Below are 6,018 nucleotides of genomic sequence, written 5' to 3' on the forward strand. Positions count from 1 at the left end.
TCGGCAGTCCACCAGTCGAGTGCTCGTGATTGAAATACTCCGGTGGCACAAGTAGTACGGAAACTATCGGGACACCCACTTTGACAAAGGGTGACTTCGATAGAATCGAACCACTGGAGTAGTTGGATCACACCTCCTTCACCTGTGAATTCCATCGGGTCACAGGCTTTGAAGTGTTTATAGAGAAAAGTAGATTGCAGCGCTTTCGTCTTAGAGTCCTTCGAGGCTCGAGAGTTGCTGAGAGAGTGCACTTGAGCGACAATTTGAGGAATAAGCTTGACCACTTCCTTGGTCACAAGCGAGGCGATCCTTTTATCGGCGCTTCATTTGGCTCTTCTCCTAGTTGTCCGTCTCAAGGTAGAGTAGTTGGAAGGCATCTAGACAGAGAGATTTTGGAATGAGATTCGATCATAATGATTTCTGAGTTTACGATGCGATGGAGCGCGATCGAATACTTGCAACGTGCAATATAAATAGATTTCATATAGGCGCCACATAGGAGACACGAAACTTCCTAGATTCTCACACAATGGTTTGGTTGTACTTAGATATAGATAGTTGTAGTTCATTCTTACACACATATATTATGGTTTAGAATGTGCGAGGACGCGTTGAGAGAGAGAGAATGCGAGATGAATCGGACAATTAGACATTAGTTTTGTTGCGAACATTCGTTCTTTGTTTTGGATTGCGACGGCTGTGCGAGTTGTGTGTTTTGTAAAACAGGGAGCGAAAATTGATAATCGTAATTAAACACATAAAACGTAACTAAGTTCATCAAATCATAAAATCCGACGAGTCGTAGGCTTGAGAAAGTACTCAGAGTGCCCTGGGTGCTTAGGCGTCGACTATCCAAGGTAACCCAACCACACCAAACAAGTTCGTGCACGCGCGTTGACTTTGGAGACTTATGCTTCCACTGGGATGCAGTTCATGGCACTCGTCCTCTTAGTCATCGCGTGGCTCGAGTCATTGTGGTGGTCGAGTCCTTGGCTAGAGCTTTTGAAACCTATTTTAGAGAGTGGAACGGTTCATTAAGGTACGGGTTTCACCCCTGACTTAACAGTTTCGTTCCCAATTATGGTTGCGCTCATCGAATGAATCCGGGATCTCCACTAGAATTTCGAAATGGAGGCTTTCGTCGAGGTATGGATGTCACTCCTAACTCAACGGAAGATCCTCGTGCTAGAAAAATGCGCTGAGTGAGCAATCCTATCGAGAGTTATTGGTTTTCACACCTGGTCTCGACTGGATCGCTCGGTTGTGAGATGCGAGTATTTTTGAAAACATGTGTATTGTGTCAGCCTTAGGAAAGGCTAAGTAGTATTTCAGCCTTAGGAAAAGCTTCTTTGTGTGAAGTTGTAGTATGCGGGGTTGAAACAAAGTCGTAGTTTTTGCTATTTCGATCGAAAGCATCAGGTAGGCGCAATACAAACCCTACTGGGTTTGTACGAGTCAGCCTGTGGGTGCTTAGACTATAGACTAGGTCTATTTCTAAGACGTCAACCCGGACTAGGTCGAGTCTTGCCTAATTCCCTATAGTTATGGCTCAGATACCAATCTGTCACGCCCCAACCGATGGCGGAATCATCAGGGCGTGGCACTAGGCGAATCAGATTGCTCAAGAGAATCCATAACAACTACATTCCGATAATATTTATTACATTCGTTATCCCATACTAACAAATAATACAATCACATAAGTCATCACAGATTTCTTGTCCTCTCGAACAATTCAAATCCGACAATCTAGATTTTAGATGAGTTTCTAGATTTCCTAGCTTGATTTGATGAAGACTTCGACTCAACCTGCAACATACGTTAAAATATTTTCAATACGAAAGTATTGGCGAGTATACAGGTTTAATATGTAATAGTATAATAGATTAAAGAGTGCTGCGAATTCCCACATGCATAAACGTAATACACAACATATATACTCACAAAACTGATACTACCAGCTAAGTCCTCGATGCTCGATTCTTCGATGGCATAACTAGACCCCGTCGGGCGCAATACTACTATACTAGTCGTGGTGGGACGTCACGAGTATAAGTCCTAGCACATATGTAACTAGCATCACGTATATATATGCAAACAGTTATTCGCAAGTGATAAATTGACTGATTGAATTATTCATTTGATAAGTTCGATTTATAAGGAACGTATGTTACACCCAAAATTCGTTAAAAAGGGGGTCAAGTATACTCACAGTGCGTATTTGGCAAGTAAACACAACTTGATTTGGATCGGTTGAGAGTGCGTCTGAGTTATCCTGGTTTACAGATTGTTAAGCGATGAATAACACGTTAAATAGTGGCGAGAGAACCAAAATTGGTTCGGACATTGATGCTTGGGCTCGTTCGGTCGGCTGGACATGTGGGTCGATCGATTACCATGCTGTCCGATCGGTTGGCATGCTGGCCGATCGGTTAGCATGTTATCTGATCGGTTAACGTGCTAGCCGATCGGTTAACATGTGGTCCGTTCGGTTAACACATTGTCCGATCGGTTGAACCTTGGTTGCTGTTCGATCGGACATCAGTCTGATCGAACGGCAATTCGTTCCATCGTCCTGGTCATGTCACACTTAATGGGTTTTGAAAAGATGATGAGGCTGAGGTGGCGTGTCATCGTGTTAAACCACTGAAGTCCCATCAAATCCGACCCGTTCTAACGGCCGGGAGCCACCCCGTTCCCTCAGATCCGGCCGTTCTTGATGGTTTTTCTCATGTTTATCCCGAATACACACACACCTTGGCTAGGTTACGTAGATCTAGGTGAGATTTATTATAAGACGGGTGAAGTCACTTAGATTCGAGCTGTTTATGGTAAAAAAAATGAGGCCACTCCTTGAAGTTCATGTGAACTCATGATGACATCATCCTTGAAACATCTCAAATCCATAGAAATCACATAACTTCTTGATTAGAAAACATAGGTTTAGACGAGATTTATGTAAAATCGTATGGAAACCACTCGGATCCGAGTCATTCTTCATGGGATGACATCACTCTTGAAGTTCATAAGAACTCCATGGTGACATCACCCTAGAATGTCCAAAATCCAGAGGTTTCATGGTTAAAAGTGGGGATTTTAAAGGTAGAAAGGTGTAGAACTGACTGTAGATCATAGAAGTACAAGATTTACTTTGGAAACTTACAAGAATCTTGAGAAATCGAGAGATAAATGGATTGGAACTTCTGGTCGAGCAGTAACAGTGACAACAAGTGTTTTGGGGGTGAATGAGGGGTATTTATAGGCAAGGAGGAAGGAAAGGAGGGCAGATTGGCCTGGATCGGCTGGCCTGTCCGATCGGCCGGCCCAGCCGTTCGGCTGGCCCATCCGTACGGAGGTCTTTCGATCCTCGTTTTTGGTGCGTTGCGATAGTTTGGGCCACATTTCCATATATTTATATTATTATTTATTTATTTATTATAATTTATCACAAAAGGGGTCGTATATACGTATCTATATATTCAATATTCGGTGCGATGATCGAGTTACGCGTGCCTTCGAGTGCGTTCTTCGATGTGATGTGCCACAATGATTTTCGGGGTACTACTTGCTCGTATTGCCGTCATCGTCACGATGGCTGGAGGCATGGTACTCACCCGATAGTCTTTGTTAGCGTCGATTGTTTACGTTTCGACACCCCACGGCTATTGAGGAGGGCGGAATAGCTCCTCACTTAACATCGTCGTGAGTGTTATTATTTACGAAAAAATAGCTTGTAATAGCGATAGAATATGCGTAATTATTCGATTATACTTCGATTTAGCGATGTATCTGATATAGTTATATTATGATCCGAATCTCTGGTGCTAGGCGTAACGAGTGTATCGAGTAGTAACAACACATGAAGGTGCGGGTTGTTACAGCGTGGGATGAGTATTTAAGGATGTCGTCAAGAATGTGTCGTGTGTCTCTTGAAAATTTTTGTGAAGGTAATTTTTATTAACATTAGTATTTATTATTTTTATTTACGTCGTTATTATTTTTTAATTAGCAATAATTTATTAGGTGTAATCTCTATGTATGAGAGACGATATTTGAGGATGCCAACCGCAGCCGACGTTCCACTTCTATACGAGGCCCATCAGCGCATACACGGGTTTCCTGGAATGTTGGGTAGTCTTAATTGCATGCACTGGGAATGGGGGGCATGTCCGACCGCTTGGAAAGGGCAACATCATTGTGGTGACCACGATGGTCCTACCCTAATATTACAAGCGGTCGCTTCTCAAGATTTATGGATTTGGCATGCGTACTTTGGTATGGCTGGTACGAACAATGACATTGCAGTTTTAATGTCCTCGAATCTATTCGACGATGTCATAGACGGTGTTGCGCCAGATACTTCATTCTATGCAAACGACGTGCAGTATAAGTATGGCTACTATCTCACAGACGGTATTTATCCCGAGTAGGCGACGTTGGTAAAAAGTCTTTCGTGTCCAGATGACGAAAAATATTGTATTTCAAGAAAAAACAAGAGTCAGCAAGAAAAGATATCGAGCGGGCTTTCGGTGTGTTAAAGAAAAGATGGTCTATCATCGCCCAGCCGTCGAGGATACTTGAAAAGGGTAAAATGAGAAACGTCATGTATACGTGTATCATTTTGCATAACATGATATTGGAGGACTCGGGTAGAGCGTTTTGTGGAGAAAGCTATGATGAAAGTATCCAACCGACGAACCCAATACTAACATACGCTGAGAAAGAAGATATCCGAGCGAAGATACGGGCTAGGCACACACACCATAACCTTCGAGCCGATCTGACAGAGCACCTATGGTTTTATCGTGAACAAGGAGGAGTCGACACAGACGACGAGTAGTGTTTCTATTTTTTTTAATGAAATTATGTAGTGTTTTTGTTTTTTTAATGAAATTATGTAGTGTTTCTATTTTTTTAATGAAATTATGTAGTGTTTCTATTTTTTTAATCAAATTATGTAGTGTTTCTATTTTTTTAATGAAATTATGTAGTGTTTTTATTTTTTTTAATAAAATTCTGTAGTGTTTTTATTTTTTTAATGAAATTATGTTTTTTTATTTTCTAGTTAAAAAAAATAAATAATTAAATAAATAAATAATTAGGTAATCATGACATGAGGCTCCATCCACACCCTGCAATTTAAAGGGGGCATGATAAAGCCCCTGGGGTGACACGGCGCTGACGTGGAGCTTAGGTGGCATGATAAAGCCCCATGGGGGCTCCAACCACACCCTATAGCCTAATCATGAGGTATTTACATTTTTCCATATGTTGCCCAACACTTTTCAAAAGCATGAACTTTTAAACCAAACATTTGTTTTCACACTTTGAATATCAACGCCTGCACATCATCAGATAAATATAATTAATTAACATGTAAAAAGAATGAAAGAAAAAACCCACTCCAAATTTAAATTAATTGGGAGTGACTTTTTGATGCGTGTCGGTGTGTATATATTTTAGGTATATATTTTAAGCTCTTTTTACACTTTTTAGCCAAGTTTTAAATTTATAAACACGATATTCACTAACACTAAGCACACATATGGGCAAGTGCACCCATCATGGACGTAGTATAGTGTTGGTAAGATACCGAGGTCGTCCAAGGACACAAGAGCTTTTAGTAACGGTTTATCCTCAACGTCTAATCAAATCAAAATGTTAGAAAAAGGTTTTTAAACTAGAAAAATAAAACTAACTAAAATGCTGAAAATAAAATAAAAGTACAAACAGATAGACAAGATGAATCACTTGGATCCGAATCGTGTGTAGTGTAACCTTTGATTATTTTCGCACTTTTGCAGTTGTTTAAGAGATTATCTTAGTTATTGTAGTAGGCCCCTCTTTTGAAGGCGACATTACCCTCAACCCAGTAGTTTGAGTCAGCAAGGATACAATCCTAAAGGGTCGGATTATTGAAAGATAATTAATTAAGTTATTAATGCATAATGTGGTAGGCCCCTCTTTTGAAGGCGACGTTACCCTCAGCTAAGTAGTCTGAGTCAGCAATGATACAGT

This window comes from Helianthus annuus, chromosome 4 (genome assembly GCF_002127325.2).
Source record: "Helianthus annuus cultivar XRQ/B chromosome 4, HanXRQr2.0-SUNRISE, whole genome shotgun sequence".
NCBI lineage: Eukaryota > Viridiplantae > Streptophyta > Magnoliopsida > Asterales > Asteraceae > Helianthus > Helianthus annuus.